Source organism: Periophthalmus magnuspinnatus, chromosome 23 (genome assembly GCF_009829125.3).
Source record: "Periophthalmus magnuspinnatus isolate fPerMag1 chromosome 23, fPerMag1.2.pri, whole genome shotgun sequence".
Lineage (NCBI taxonomy): Eukaryota > Metazoa > Chordata > Actinopteri > Gobiiformes > Gobiidae > Periophthalmus > Periophthalmus magnuspinnatus.
In genome coordinates this window covers 11,369,972-11,387,997 of record NC_047148.1, presented here as the reverse complement: position 1 = coordinate 11,387,997, position 18,026 = coordinate 11,369,972, and positions in this window count along the sequence as shown.

Genomic DNA, 18,026 nt, shown 5'->3' with positions numbered 1-18,026 from the left:
GGTGCCTCCAACCATTGGGTAAGATGCACACTGACATGCCACAACAGCCCAGAGCCTGTAAAGATGCATGTGTGCGTTGGTTATGCAGCTGCTGTCTGTGTGTCCCCAGGTGCATTGGCCTATGCCTACAAGTTTGTGGAGTAGGTGTGTCATGCAGTCTATCTTGTCATTAGACACACGTAAAATGATAAACGCTTAGCTCTTCCCCTGCACATTGCTACAGATCGTACAGATGCACTCAGACCTGCTTAAAGTGACTTGCTCCTAGTCACTGCACTGGATGTGAGCTTAATATGCGCTTGAGAAACTGATGTCGTTCAAACGTGAGACTGAAGTCGTTAAATCCTGTAATGATTACGTTTGAATGAAAAACTGTTCTGGTTTTAACTTAATACTTTCTTGTAAAAACGACAAAGCTCATAAAAATGTTGAATCCACTTTTGTCAGTTCTACCTTTCTGTACTGAATAATTCTAATGAGGACATTTTAAAAGATCACATCATGGAGTCTGGACTATAACCTGAACGTACAAGGGATTATACTTGAAACAAAAAAAACTCAATAGCATTAAAGTCAATAGAATATAATATCATTTGTTCAAGGTATTTCAATTTAATATTTCAATTAAATCTAGTAGAATTGCAAGTGTCTACATGTGCTTAACAGCGCAAAGAAGATGCAAAATTACAGAATAAATACAACATAACTTTTGTTTCTGTTTGTTTCCTTATTACATTTAGTGTTTTTGTATGTGTCATTTCTTGTAAATTTACATTACTAACAAATTTTTACATCATTAATTTAATTTACACTGCAGAACACAATACTGCTTCTTGCTTTTCTCTTTTTTACATTTCTGACCAAATGTGTTGTCCTTTCAGTCAACACAACTTTTTGCTTCCAGTCAGCCACTAATAAATTTCACAAACAGACCTACTACATATATTGTTCCGGGGTGGTCTTTTAAATGTTTTTTCCCAGGAGTTCACCACAGCACTTTGTGAAAAACTATGCCTCAAGATGCATCAGCCACTTCCACCTGTGACATGCAGCCATAGAAAATACTAAAAGTCTTTTCACTCTTATGGTCTATTTGGAGTGTCTGATCAAGTGAAAAATAATGTCTTATTATGGTGTTAGGGGGGAAAAAGTTAAAGCCTGTAGTTGCTTCAATTTGTACTGAGAAAAACTAGTTCTGATGTGGTGTAATGAGCTGCTGATCTGTATAATATGAATGTTTCAGTGACAGACAGGAAGAGCTTATGGTCATGCATTATTTAAAAACTGACATTGATCACTTTTTAATTTGTCTTGGAGTGACTCTAAGATTTCATTAACCAAAACAAACTACATGGCATCATTAGATTTTCATCAAGTAAATGGCAGCTGTGAGAGCCTATAACAAAATTGCATGTCAAAGCATTTGCACATTTTTATTACTTAATTATTATTTTTAAGTGGCATACATCACTTTCAGTTATGAATTAAAATATGATAAATTAGTAGTAGTAAGAAAATACAAAATTACAGAACAAAGGGTGAATTATACCATTTTATAGGAGGATAGTCTTGTAATTTCTAAAGGAGGAGATAAGTATTTGCAGTTATAGTTCTAGTAGTAGTGCACATTTGTGTTACCTCCAACAGATGGAAACGGGCACTTTTGTTATAATCTGGCATATTTATACTGCAGTTACAGATGTTCAGTTACTACCCCATCAAGTAAATACATAATAGTACTATTTATTTTGTTTTAATTTGTCACAGTTTTAACATTCTGTCGATGGCTGTACTGTTAAGTGCAGATTTCCATAACTTAAAAAGCTTGTAATATTCCTCAACCCATCTTGCATTTAAAGTAAGTTTTACTTATTGAAGTAATAGATGCCACAATATCTGCAGCTCTAAAGCTTTTTTCATCCTTTGGGTTGAACCAAAGATGACGATATGAGAATGAGAGAGTAAATAATTTATATATTGCTGAATTAACTGTACTCATATACATATAAGGGCTGTCTAACCCCAGGGTGAAACCAGTATGTGTGCAATATTATAAGAAATGAATATGGATTTGGCTATAGTCTGACAGATTCAGGTTAGGCTGGGAGCTGTAGTTATGCTTTATAAAACTGCAGCTAAAGTTGAACTTCAATTTCACATGAATAATAACTAATTTCACAATTGAAAATCGGATTGCCAAGAAGTGTTTAGATTTCCAAGTTGACAACACTGTTTATATTCTAATGTATGCCAGCCAAAGCATTACTCCAGGAGTGAGTCAGACGTAAAAGCAATAAGCAGTCAAATACCCAGAGCTGAAGCGAATATAAATGAGCTGATGGGTCAAAAGTCCTCCACTGACAGAGGGCGTTAACCTCGCTAAATACCTTAGGAACAGCCAACAAAACGCCTAGCTCCTCAGCTGTAGTTTTTGTAAGGAAAATAAATTTTATTTAATGTAAATCTGGCATCTGGCCATTGCTACTAGATTTACTTCTCAATAGCTTACTTCAGCAAATAGAGGTTGAATCAAAAAAATAAATAAATACATTCATACATAATTGTTATGAAGGCAAACTATGGAAAGTCTGAGAGTCATTTTCCTTGATAGCATGTTTTAGACTGGCTAGGAAAAGCTCAGGTAGGCGTATGTCAGTGCATTGTGCAGAAAAGTGCGTCCCCTCCAGGCAGCAGCCTCCAGGTCCTGGGCTCATTAAATAGATATAGTGGGTGAAGGCACAAGGGTTAGGGGAGCACTGCTGTCTTTAAGACCATAAACCTGCTCTTCAGCTCTGTGACGGCCGGGGGCTACTCAAAGGGATACGCCTGGGGACAGGTGAGCTCCACTGTGACCGGGGTTAGCCTCTACAACACACAAGACCTTACATCTCTGCTATGTTTGTGCATCAACCTTAGATTTTTCCACTTTAGCTTAGATGTATGAACAATGAGATGAGACAAATCCATGCAGAACAGTGCAAAATTGCATCCTATATAAAAATGTGTTCAAAGCTAAAAAACAAAAACAAAACTATAGCTGTGTTTCAGATGACATCACTTCTATCTGCCAGTAATATTTAGTATAGATGGGCAGCTAAAAATAAATATTGGTAAAATTTGCATTGTAATATGGCAAGTTAATGGGTTTAGTCACTAATAAATAGCTGATAACTGATCAAGTTGAACATCTGTAAATGCATATTTCATGGCAAAGTGCAGTGTAATCAATCACATACTAGAATCTGAAAATCACCAATTGCTGTGAAAAGGAATATGTGGACATGAAATGATGCTTGGGATAACTATGATTTGTAATTGCAATAACTGAGAACGGCAAAGACCAGGCTGTAATGTAAAACTCTATTAATCGTTTCATTACTACTTTGAAAGGTCTACACCAGTATATTCCATTGCAATTTAAACCTCTAGTTTCAACGAGTAAATTTACTTCAGCTGATGAGTCTTAAACCAGGTGTAATTCACATCTTAAATTTCTAGCGTTTTGGCCACATATCTCTCCAGTACTTTCATGTTCATTCAATATCCAATTGGAACATTTTTAGTGCATGGACTTTCAATAAAAAAAGTGTAATTCGTACATGTTGCATGATGTATAAGACCCAAAATCCTAGAAAATATCACATGCATTCGAATTACTCCAAGCTTTTTAAATAAAATATGCTCCCAAACTCTGAAAATCTCACCTCGTTGTTGCTCATTAAAATGCAGACTTGGGCTAAATATATTCCTCTCCTACTGAGGGATGGCCTGATCTGTATTCACATCTTCATTTGTGTATTTTCCACTTATCTCTCTTTAGCTCCACTGCCTCCTCACTCACTGCAAACTGACAGTAAGTGACACCCTTTCTCATTTTACCATATTTAAAAGACTTACAGATTTATATTTTTAGAGGTATATGATTTTATTCTTAAATATTTCCATTCTAATTAGACGTCTTTTAGAAGCAACATTCAGCTTGACGTTGACCGTGTGTCTATATTATGCGTGACACTTCGGCACCTGTTCGATCAGCTGTCCGTCAAAGATAAAATGTAACACTAATGACAACACTGCCATATTGATCTGCACAGTGCCTGGGGCTGATGTATTACCCGCTTTCTCGTCCTGTTTTTATATAGGTTCCTTATGGTGCACCTGTTGAGATGGTATATAAAAGGTGCATCATGTATTTTTTTCTGGGGGAAGGTCTTCTACGCTATTGGAATATTATAAAACATATCCGTCTCCATGGTGACTAGCAGGCCAAGTACAGGTCAAATTTGTGAATTATGCCGAACGAATGCAAGATAGGAATTTAATGCCATACTGTGGGAAAATCCAGATAAAGCAATAGAATCTCCATGGAGACAAGCAAGTGATGATGATGGTGGTGGTGGTTTTGGTATCCCACCCATCTTTTCTTTTTATTTCTAGGTCTCAGGAAGGCCTACTGAGAATGTACACCTTTACTACACTGCCTCCATTACTCCACATTATGAAAATATATGCATTCTGGTGAATCCATAAACCTCCCACTGATCTCAGCGGTGTGATTTCTTTTCTTCTCACATCTGAAACCCTGGATTCACTTCAAAGATTCCCATAGTGTGTGACAATGGGAACGCCTGCTCAGCCAATGCAACTGATTCAAATGCATTATTCAAGATTTGCACCTATATATTCACCTATCTCCAGGAACATTCACTCAATAAACTATCATATCATTCCACTTCGCTCAGCAAGACACTACTCAATTACCACTGCACTGAAGGGGTTCATTTTGTCATTTTGCAGTGCGGCTTTGCAAAATACAATATACTTGAATGAATATAGCAGGTTAGACTACACATTTCACTAAAATTGAGTTAACATAATTCTATTTAAGATCTTGGTAAAAAAAAAAAAAAAAAAAAAATCCCATCGATCCGTACCAAATTTTCCATAGTTTATTTGACAAAATGACATAACACAAATTTGATTTTGGGGTATTTCTATGTAGAATCTAGTAGAATGCAGCTGTACTTTTGGAAATATTTAAACTTTTTTATGAGTTTCAAAATACTGTGTTATGTAAAAGCCCAATACTTTTTGTTTTTATTTTGGTAAGAAGATTTTGGCTTTGACGTCTCATTTACACACCTCATTATGCCACATTTGTGTAATAATTCAATTGGTAAATGGTCACATTTTTATATAGTTTTTCCACCTTCAAGGCACTCACAGATTCATAGACCCCCAGTGCACGCAGACACTAGGGGTGAGGTGGGTTAAGTTTCTTGCCCAAGGACACAATGACAGCATTCATCTGTGGGAGCTAGAATCACACTGCCAATCTGTGGGTGAGTGGATCTGACTGCCCTACTGATGATGATGTTTTTGTGTGCGTGTGTGTGTGGGTGGGTGTGTGTGTGTGTGCGTGTCGAGAGTGGGATTTGAACTGCCAACCTTCAGGTCAGTGGACAAATGTGATAACGTCATACTCCCAAATGAGGATCAAGAGCTATAAAGTCACAAATGTTGGACCAAATGTTGGACCTGATCATTTCTATTACAAACTAGACCCAAGAACTCAATGATTTATAACAAAAATCTGCATTTTAACAATATTCATTCTAGCTGCTCTCCCATCTGTATTAAATATTATTGGCCAATCTAATTCCTGCATCTGTTAAAATCACTCTCTAACTCCTTTCATTGTGTATGTCGTAGTGTACCTCCCAGTCTAAATCAATACACTTTGTCAACATTGGCAAGAGAGACAGCATTGGCAAACGAGACTATCCAAGACTAAGATCTTTTTCTTTTACATTTTTAAGTCGGCAGCATTATGCACTGCTGCTATGGTTAAAACCGCTGTAATTAATAAAGATGAAGCACCAGAAATAAGGTCCTTTTAAATTTATCTCATTTATATAAATTTATTACATTTATTTCAGTTCTGAGCTTATGCAGGTTTTCACATTCTGGACTCTCAGTTAAGATAGTGTGGTATTCAGTAGTGCAGTTTGAACTAGCTGCAACATGATATATTTGATGTGTCATTATCACAAATTCATTACCTTGCCAGAAACTCTTAGGCTCAATATGTCAAGGTTGAGAAGGTTAGCGAACACGAACATGCCCTAAAGTGAACATAAAGAGGACGTATTAGGCTTTTTGTCCAGTATTTCATATTATACTAACATATGTAGATCATTGTTATAGTATTTGTCATTGTAGACCCACAATATAAAAAGGCAGAATGATACAAACAGGCCTATTGACTTCCTGTTCAAAACTGCAGTACTGAGAGTCCCACCCTTTTAGTGGCATTTCACTGTAGCAAGTAGCGGATTTTAATTTACGTGTCTTTATTGTTGAAAAATGCCTACATGACATTATAACCCTACACACATGATCTGGAATCGTAACTAAGTAGAGAAGTGAGCGGGGATAGACTAGAGGCTAGGTGAAAACTGAATGTTTTTGGAGCACTCAAGCGTCAAATGCAGGAAAATAAAGGATTACTCAAACATGAAATACAACTTTTAGTAAGTTCATGTTGTGTTTCAGTTGTTTCAAGTTAGAAAACACAGTTATAACATGATTAAAAGCTCATGAAAGTCAATTTTACATAATTATTCACTTCCTGCTGTGAAGATCATTAGCAGAAAGATGGAACAACGAGTACTATGCGTAGTTATAAAAGCTTTGTATATCTTTTATGAGCTGTGTAATTACTTCCCTCACATTCTGCATCCTAAGCCTTGTGTTTGTTTCTTGCAGTTCGGGATTAACTCTACTCTGCATGTATATTGTTTTGAGGCAAAGGGGAGAAGAAAAGCCTTTGGATAATTAATGTAACTAGCATTGTAACATTTATAGTTCAAATCCTCTGATGTTCTCTGCAGGCTTGTTCATGCATTAATACATGTTGACTACTGTAGTGCCACCTTAATGGTTTATAGCACAGAATGACAGCTGTACACTTGTGTTTGTGTATTAAATGTATTCACAAATTGCTTTCTACTCATTTACAGGTTACAATTGTCTGTTGTTCACTTTCCTATATTTGTCACAGCTTTCCTACTCCTCCTCTTTCATCACGTTCCTTCATCCTTCATCATCAGGCTTAACTTGAGTGAAATGTCGCTATATATGCTAATGGAGGTGGTGCTTTGTGTCATAAGGAATGGTTAAAGTCGCTTAGTCGCTGTTAGTGTTTGTTCACAACCACTTTGACAGGATTTGAACCGCTAACCTTTTGATCAGTGGGCGAAGACACTCTACAAGTTGAGCTACTGTCTCCCCATCATAATGTTATGCCTTGTATGCGACTATACGTTTGACCTTTTCACTACAACTTAACATAATAATAATAATGTCTTGGGTGTAGATAAGACATTTAAACATACCCAGAGTATTTGTCGTAGAATTATTCGTTCACTCTGTCCATTTGACTCCACTTCACGCAGTCAGTTTGTTTTTCCAGCACATCCTTTTTGTACTAAGACAGCCTAAGTTCACAAAAGCATTAGCCAGAAACTGTGATTGATAAATCCTTGTTCCCCGGTGACAGGGGCCTTCTCAACTCCAATCACTGAACAAATAGGCTAAAACGCCCTGTGTTGTTTATGCTCAGCCACCGTTTCTGCTCTCATCAAAGCCCATACAAAAAGGGTGTGAAAGGTGAGAACCAACACATCAATATTTGTGCTGCACTGTCACAAGGTTTTTCATTAGTCCTGGTACATTCAATACACCTGCAAAAATCCTACTCAGGCAAATATGATTGATTTATTAGCCAAAGCTGATAAGCACAGAATTATAGCGCAATATGTTTGAGGGAGCACAAACAGGGCATCTGTAGTAAATGTGTGAGCGTATTCACCCAAACGTCCATAAACTGGCATGTTAACAGAAAGCCCTCTGCTCGGCCACACAGTGATAGGTTTTATGGCAAATTTAATAAGCTTTCTCTGTGTATTGCCCACATGCCTTATCACTGCCAATAGAAAAATATCCATTTGGCCTTTGACACTCTCACTGTTATGAGCTCTTTCGATTTATCACGGTCCGTCCTTAAGCGGCATACCCCATGTAGCCTTTGTGCGTCTTCATTTTGTCTTTGAACTGTTTTTTGAAAATGTGTGCCAGCTACTACACTTGACTACACAAAGGGCATCTCGTTGTGTTGGAAGTAATATTTACTTTTGTGAAGGCTGATTTTTAATTACAGTTTTCCAAGATGGTTTGATTAGCTTTGTGGTCATTTGTGATCATTGCCTCCTTGTGAGACGGTCGCCTCAAAGGGATGAGCCAAGGACATTGGCAGCCACAGTGCCATAGCGACATGTCTCACTATTGTGCCCTTGTGAATGGGACAAACACTGTTGATTTGCATCTATTATTGCAGTTATATAATTATGAATCATGATGGGAGATAATAAGCAATTTACCTAAAAGTATTTTTTTCTTTTGGGATTAGAAATGTTTCGTTTTGCTTTGGACAATATCTGTAATAGCTCTTAGACTCAGACTGTTGCCTTGCTGTGTATAAATGGTGTGTGAGTATGTGTGTGTATTGTTCAGAGAGGCACATATTGCTAATTATGCTCCCATCACATGCTGAAAACAGATTTTGTTGGCTACATTAAAAGCTTATCTTTACTCCTTGTATTTGCAACTCTCCATAGTGAACCTATTTCAGAAAATAGCCTCTTGTTTAAAAATCCCAATGTTACTTTATTAAACCAGGTTGTATTGTTTGTGTGACAGTCACAGGTTCGAGGCACTGCCGGCGAGGGGAGTCATTTTGTATGAAAATATACACATTAATCGCCTGGCGCTCTTCCTTCTGTCTTGCTCAGCGCTTTGCTTGTGCAGTGACGCACATAGCAAAATGCCAAGAATAGAATGGTTCACATGCATTCACCCACAGTCCCTCCAGGATTAATGTGCTCAATTGGCCAAAAACAATTATGTTGCTTCAAGTTAGTGGGCCACCTTTGCTTTTAGATGTGCTTTTCAGCAGTCATTAAATGTCTACTGATGATCATAACTTCTAATATACTGCACTTAAATGTTTTACTTAAAAGGCTTTTAAGTGTTGTGGTTTGAGTTGAGTCTATTGACTGTAATGCTTATGTTACAGTCTTCCTCTCTCTATCTCGTGTCTGAACTCTATGTCTTAAAGGTGGCGTTGTGATAAAGTATGACCCTGTTACAGCGAGGTTCTGTGCACTGTCTTTATACTTTGAACTGTGTGTGGGAAGATGACGCACCGCTGCAGTGAGCCTTACTCTTATAAAGCTAATGCCTGTTACACACATTGACTTTTCTAGCCTTATAACATGGGCTTTGAAGTGAGAAAGAATGATTAATATCACTGAATGATTTTTCTTTCTATTCAATCCTCTCCCTGTCGAACTTCTTCTGTACAGATTAAATTTGAGCATATCTGAGTTTTTATAATCTAATAAAATATCTCAAAATATCTTACCAGAATTGCACTCTACTGCCCTCAAATGCCCTTTCAACACTTTTCTGCAGAGGACATTTCTGGCCTTTGAAGGCTTTATGAGCAGGCAGAGGCATCATCCTTCATATATACGTTTCAGCTCTACTGCTGAACCACATTATTACTCATGATTTTCCCATTCCCAACTCAAAAATTACATAAAAAATTCCTTTTATGTGTGAAGATGTGCGGTATGCGTTTTTTTCTTTAAATTCCTATCTCTATCTTTTAAATTAATATTAAACATATCCATATTGCCTCATTTTTGTGTGTGAGGCATTTATTGCATCATCTCTGAGGAAGCCTCCGCAGCAGCAGCAGGCTTCCCTGTTTGATCACACTACATGAAAGCAAATCTTAAAGAAATAAATAAGATGTCAACATGTCTTAGAATTCACTCAGAGCTTCTCAAAATATGTCTAAAACAGAATACCTAAACTGTGCTCTCTGCAGGCCTGTACAAGATGTCCCAACAGGACTCAAGAACACAGCATAGGGCAGTGGCCATGACGGAGCCTAATCCCTCAGAGAATAGACACCAGGATGCATTTCTCGATGTTATACATTCACCCTTTGTCTGTGCAATAATCTATATTGCTTTTTTCATTGTATTACACTTTGCGTTAAATAACTTTGTTGCTTACCTTCAATATGATGGTAGAAACAGTGGTTGATTAAAGCTGGTGTGTTATAGTATTAGTATTGATCTTGGCTCCCATAAAACTCGGGCTGAATACAAATCTTGTCTTGTGTGTGCTCACAAATACACACCTTTTCTGTTGGGCTCACATGTGTTTTAACGCCAAGGACCCGGTGTAGCCCCTTCAAAAACTTGAGGAGGCAGGGCTGATGGCATTGGACAGAGCTGGCACTGTGCCTGTGTGTCTTAGTTAAAGGGCAGAGTGTGCATAATGCTGCCATGGCCCGCTATCATCCCCTATGATCTTTAGTGGAGCAGTGTCATCACTATTGCCCCCCCCTCCACCCCCTCACTCTCTCACCCGCGCCCAGGGACAAGCAAGCCAGTGGACCTGACAGACCGGACTCCAGGGGCCAAAGCTCACTGGAGAAGCAAGCCACAGAGGCACAAGGACAAATGACATATTGCAGCATAGATTTGCATTTTTGTACGTCATTGCATGTTGTAAAAGTTATAACAAGGCAGAGAGTGCAGTAGGAAAACTACAGAAATGTACTTGTATTATTAGTATTAGAATACTAGTATGAAGAGCTGGCTGATAGTAGTAGTAGTAACTATAAAAGATGTAGTAGCTGTCTTACATTCTAGATCAAACCTTAGTTATACAGGAAATGCATAGTTGAGTTGGGCAGTACATCAAAAAATCTATAACATTGCAGTTGTTGTTTTGGAGGCATTCAAAATCTTTAGTAAAACGAATAACTAAAAGAGCTGATTGAAAACTGTTGAAATAGGGCTATGATGATCCTGCAGTCCATTCACAATTTGTGCAGAGATCCTTAAGCCAGACAGTTTTGTTTGATTGTACTTATATTTTAAGTAAATTACCCAGTATATGGTTTTAACAATACACGTTTCTTTTTATATCCCACACCCAGGGAAGAAAATAACATTGAATGTGCATGCATAAGGTAAAAAAAATCACCAACTATGCTAACAAGACAGCTGCATTAAAAGCGGTGCAGTGAATTTTGCGATGTCAACAAAGGTGGCTGTATTGTAAATGTTAGCACCTTGTTCTGCTCCAAAGGCCTCTGCCACACAGCTTACTGTATCAGCTTACGGTAGCACTAGCTCAGCGCCGCCACCACCATGTTGTTGAAATGGAAGTGCAACAACCGCAGATGTTTTTACCGTTTTGAGAAAGCAGCCTCAAGTTATTTCTGTTATTACCCCAATGAGCTGTGAGTGCAGTCCGCTATGCTCGTTTTGTATCCAGTCTTTTGCAATCCAACAAATTAGATCGCTCTAAAAACATTGACGTGTCTTAAAATATTTATTCCCTTTTCGTACTTTGCAACAAACTTTTCATCAGTAGTACAGTTTTATTCTACGCTCCCCTGTCTAGGATAGTTATATATCTGGGTCAGTTTGTGAGTTTGTCCTTTTTCTACCTCAAAATAAAGTCTATTCTAGGAAGTACATTACTAAAATGGCTCGTCCTCTTTTCATTGTGTGCTCTGACATAAATATTGTAAACCCCAGGTCTTTCTGTGTATGAATGAATTATTAGTCTTTTTCCACTTGAAACAGCCCTGTCACTTCCCTTACACATATGCACACCTGATTTGCCATTTCTCTTCCATGCTCTTTGTCCCAGTTTTTATCATCTTACCTCAGCGTTACAAAATGAGTGATAAATGTTTGATTTGATTATTCCTGTGCTCTTGTCTTTCCTGGAGGTAGGCAGCGTGTGTCAGTGTGGGGTGACATTCCCTCAGGGTTATGGGGAGGACTGGAGCGTGGAGCAGAAGATTAACACATGCGTGTTTTGTATTATTCCTCTAAACCCTGGAAGGTGAATGTGGAAGGTCATCATTGTGTGCTGTATAATATAAAGCATGGCTGCCATTGTGAGGGATTAGAGTCTGACCAATGGAGTTAGAATGGTTTCTATGGTGCGACACACAAGGCCCATGTAATAATGTCTCTACTGACTCAACAGAGATGGTACATTCATGGTTTAAATCACCATTTACAATTAAGCCTATTGTTATAATTGAATAAAATTGAATTACACAAGTGTCTTTTTAAATGCAGATATTACAGTTTTTTAAATGTCTAAAATAATATATTGTTTTTTTGCATAAGACGTGGATGTTTTTTAACCTGGGCCAGGCCATGTTGATTAGGATTATACTTACTATTAACTTTACTTACAACTGTGTCTTAGTACTGAAGAATTAACCAAAATCTAATTGAAATCTTAATTTCAAACTGCCTATCAAATGTGTTTACTGGTTCTTATTTCAATCTCAGGTTCCATCTAAATTGCAAACATTTCAGGAATAGATAAGAAAAAACAATTTCATATTTTTCCCAACAGATGGTTCAGCCCTACATTATATTCAGTCAAGCTTTGTGAGGTAATAGAAAATTTAATCAGAGACAAAAAAAAATCAATAATCAAAATAAAAGAGTGTTATGGTTAGAAGAAAGAAATTCCAGGCCTTTTTGATGCTTGGTGCTCAGACGTTGAATATTGATGTCTTCACAGTTTTGACACTGCATTTTTGCAAATAAAGTTTTCCCAAACCACTAGAGGCGAATGGAGTCCAGTGCTGTAAAGTTTTATTCCTCTGCAGAGAACAGATCCTGAGTCATCCAAAAAAAAAAAAGAAAAAATAAGAACACACACACTGAAATACTGTCACTGTCCTGGGCAACACTGCCTGATGTTTGCCTTCTATTATTCAGTGACTGGACTGGATTTTCATTCTTAATTTGTTTAAAATTATGACGGAGTATACAGAGGTCACTTAAATAAATAAATTATGCAGGTGCTACAAGAATAAAGTCGTGGCATTTTGACATTAAAGTTGTAATTTTACAAGAAAAAAGTCGTAATAATACGAGAAAAAAGTCGTATTTTAATGAGAATATATAGAATATTACAACATTATTCTCGTAATATTACGACTTTTGTCTCATAATATTATGACTTTTTTCTTGTAATATGACTTTTTCTGGCTTCGACTTTATTCTCGTAAAATTACGACTTTAATGTCGAAATGCTACGACTTTATTCTCGTAGCGCCCGCATTTTTTTATTTATTTATTTTTATTTAAATGACCCTTATACTCCGTCATATAAAATGAAGTACAAAATGTATTTTTTTAATAACCAGCCATTGTAAGAGATGAGTACTTAATAGGCATTTAGAGTTTTTAATTTTAATTTTGATTAATGTTAGTTGTTTCATCTTCTCATTTACCTTCTCGAAGTTATATTTGGAGTGATTTGTGCATGTTTGAACAATCTTTAATCGCTTACTTTCAAAACACTGATCAACTCCTGTTTTCACCTCTACGAGCATATTCCCACTGCTCTACACTTATTTCGTTTTCCAATTTTATTTTCTTAATCAGTGATGTGCGTAGGATTTGATAGCATCGTGGCAACAGCTAACGGCTCTTTGTTGTGATGATGTTTATGGCAACGTTTGCTCCAATTGGGCACCACACTTTTCTAAGGTAGAAATCAGCTGACTTGGTTCTTTTATGAAATAACTTTAGGTGAATGTTGCAATTTAAAATGTGCAAATTGTAACAAAATGATCCACAGGTGTTATGGATTATAACTATGTAGCAGACACAAGCACAATAGGTGTTTGTTATGTCATTATCAAGGGAGATTACGTCATTTTTCAGGATAGTCTTTCAAGTTATGACTTCATTTCTTTCTACATACATTTTGAGTCCAGACTTATCACAACCTTATTTTTACAATATAGATTTTACCAATAAAAAGAGCACACGGATTGACTCTGTGCCAACTGTTACGCACTACAACACCAAACGTTTGAATCAGGGGAATTGATTTATCATAATACCTCGTCAAAGCCAGTGCAGTTTTAGAGATAAGTTTAATGAAAGGCCAAACCTGAAGGTCAATCTATTTAAGATGAAGCTCGTTTCTTCTGACTGTACCTGACCAGACTCTGTGCTTTCATGTAACACCTACGTAAATCTGGGGTGACGCTGTCCGATTGATTGCACTTATCTGCATCGGTTTATTTTTTCCCCCGGTCTCTTATTGCCTGATTGCTTCTCCGCACTTGATAGACCGTGTGTACCGTCAATATTTTAGTCAGAGATTAATTTCTCTGCACAATCTTGGAGCGTTGGAGAGCACTGGGCAATCAGATAACATTTATAAAGCCATGCTTGACCCTGAGTGCCCAGGATAAAGGCCTGGAATGGGGGAACATTATTGAGTCTGCAGCCTCATCACATTCATCTCCTATTTGGTTAGGTAATGCAATCCTCTCCATTTGATTTGATCTTGTGATGTTTCAGTCTGCAATAACTTTTCTCAATGGTTTGGCTCTAAATTCGCGATTGGGGGGAGCATATTTCACCTCTGTTTCCTACCTATAATCGTAAACGCAGACTTGTCTCATTATCAGAGAGCATACGGACAACATCACAGTAATCCCTGACTAAGACGGCATGGTCAATCATATTAAATCCTAATGCTTTCAAGGTGACCCATGCCTGATTCTCTGGGCATATGGTCCAGTTTTAAGCTGTGGCACGAGCCCTAGGAGAGAATTTATCTTTTCATTAAATTTCCAACAAGACCGGTCATTAGCATCCTAACTTTATCACAGATACACTATATCCTATTTCAGCGCTGTAAAACGTCCTTGTGACTTTGCCATTAATGCCCCTTTTGTTTATAGTGCTTCAAAGAGCAGGGTATAAGCCAAAAAGTGCAGGAGAATAGCTGCGTGCACACCCTCCCAGTCAGGCTCAATTAGTCTGCTTTGAAATGCCGGATTTGCTCAATTAGTTGTGTATTTGTCAAGGGGAGTAAATGGGATTTCAAAAAGACCTTTATGACAAGATGGTGCATATCCAAACAAGCGAGGAAAACATTGCCCTATAGCAGCTTTTGGGCTCATTTATTTGGGCTACAAAGTGCTGCTGGCACACTCCAGGCACAGTCTTATACAACATGGCAAAGATATATTGATTGCTGAAACACCTATACATCATCTAGTTTCATTATCGACAATTTTGTTCAAGGAAGATGTTCTGTATTTGCGTAATGAGTCACTGTGTGGTCTTTATCCTATTACTGTGTGCATGAATGAGCTCTATTCCCATGAAACTGAAGAAGACAGTATGTGCAGTACCACGCTGGTGATTTCTGAATGTGGATAATGGTAATTGTGCCATATACATGTTAGATAATGTAATTTATAAGGTACACATGCATATTTTCCAGCTTTAAAGGTCAGTGCATAAGTCCTCCTGGCAGAACAACTGCATCACAGGGTTGTTTTCTCCTCACAATAGGTTAGTGTTAGCAGTGCTGAGCAAATTGTGCTCTGAGGACAAATTGCCACAGTCATAGTTCTTTCATAGAGTTCAACAGCTCTTTATACAGATAGACATTGCTGCCATTTCCGTTTCATGTTGCCTTCACCATGTGTTCTTAGTCATAGCTCTGAATGTGCTCATGTAATGGCTCACACAGCCAATCACAAGGGGCTATTTAAACTCTATGGGTGGTACTGCACTGACAAAGAGATCTGCTCATGTGGAAACATCGATATACATAAAGAAATACTGTAAATATGCTTAGTGTTTGGTACAGGCAAATATTATAGTCTTTATTGTGAAGCTTTGGAGTCATTGTGCGACATTGCCAACAACATGGCCTGATATGGACGCTCTGAATCAATAGTCAGTTGAACTCATCACAAGGCTGTCCCACTTATAAATCAATCGATGGCCTACAAAAGGCCATCACACAGTGCTTCCACTATATAACAATTCCCAATCCAACTTTCAGCCCAGTGCCTAATCAATCAGATTCCTGCAGATGGAACCAATGACCATCCAGATGATGCCATTTGTCCTCCAACAAACTGCATTAGGGGACAGGCTTGAAAAAGGCATTACTCCAGTCTGTCGATGCTCAGCTGACAGAGGCCAGAGGTCAGGCTTTCATACCACCTACCCTCTGCTCGCTCACACATTGATCTGCCTTCAATCACTGCTCAAACTCAGATGTGAAAACTTCTAATGACATCTCATTTTATACATTTAAGTCTCCCTTGTTTATTCATGCTTATCCCTAACAACATTTTAACCATATATAAATGATTGCTCTCTTAGAATATTCTGTAAAGGATAATCCAGTTTATCAGATTTTCTAAATGCCATTCAAACTTTGTACAACTCCCTGAGCGAAAGACTTCAGGCCATCTGTCTCTGCTACATCTATGTAGACAAGCAGACGACTAAAATCAACAGACTTGTACACTAAAAACATATTTTGTATACTACAGTACAGATAAAGTCTAAAGCTAAACATACTTATGTGGTGTCCTCTAGCTGAGAGTGGACTTGTTTTGACAGGTAATGTATGACTAACTTCTGCCACTGTTACGATGTACTTGTCTGCTGCATGCGACAATAGAGGACATTAATTAGGTGTTCACTTTCATTAATTTGATGGTGACAATAAAACTGTCTGCAGAACTCCTACACTGCAATAAATAGTGCAGGGGCTACGTGATGAGTTGCATTTAGTCCGTTTGTTCTTTAGAGATAGTGAAACTGTTAGCAAACTGGCCCAGGAGTGATGACAGGTCACAATGCTCAAATGAATGTTACTATAGCGAGACCTTTTAATCATATTTTATACACAAGGACTAATAGAAAGGTCCATTCAACAGAAAATGAGTGATGGGCCCCTGCATCTCCCCATCAGGCTTTAACAACACCACATAACTCAAAATCCCATACGTAAGTCTAAAGAGCTGCAGTGCACACTTGTAATGCATTAGGCACACATTAAAGATGACTGACCCTCCTTTCTCTGTTGTTTAGGTGGCTCAGAGATGGATGATTCATCTCTCTCTTTTGATTGATAAATCAGTTGCACTTTGATTAGTGGATTGAAAGGCACTTAGCATAACCACACCTTATGTTGACTGACACTGTGAAGCAGCCATTAACTGGTGGAATGTGTTTAGAATCTATTCCCACGCAGTTCAGACCCACAAATGGCAAGTTAAATGTCTCTTTGATGTATTATTCACAATCTGGTCTATGGTGTCACCCTGATACCACCAACAGCAGCCCATTATGTTTTATAGACTACTTTTGTAGTTCAATGTATTATTGATGTTTAGAGATTTCAGTCAAAGTTGCCATCAGTCAAGGTGACTTGAATGAATCAAACCAAGAAGCCCATAACATGTGATAGTTGGAGCAAACTTTAGCTTAAGAACCCAGAGCTCTTGAATGAGACTGCTGGCAGGGCCCTACCATTACTGTGAATGTGCTGCTGCTCGCTTCCATTCTCAAACGCATAAGATTGATGTGTTCATTTAACATTAGCCCGCAGCACCACAAAGAGGATAAGCACCTGGGCTCTAAAAATACCCCCCTTTCAGATCATTGGAGGAAGAGAAAATCAGATGAGTGAAATTATACTCCAAATGGAAGCCCATTCATATTACACTGTCCTCCCTGCCAGAGAGCCACTGTGTTCACAGCAACGCCTCACTTGCTACTGAAATATTGATATTCATATGGAAATGCTACCCTTTATTAACATAATAACATAAACAAATTGGGGGTTTGATTTTGGGCCAAGGAAAGAGGCTGTGAGGCACTTTTGGCAAGCCAACTCCTCAGCAGCTGTGCGTCTCTGCCCAGCGTGATGTATGCTCCAGTCAAAGGCTTCAGCAGCTGGATGTGCTCGGAGAGCGGGCGAGCGAGAGAGGGAGGGTTGCAGTGTATGTATCTATAGGCCTGTTGTCATGGCAACAACACTCTGCTTCACACTATGCTTTCCTTTTC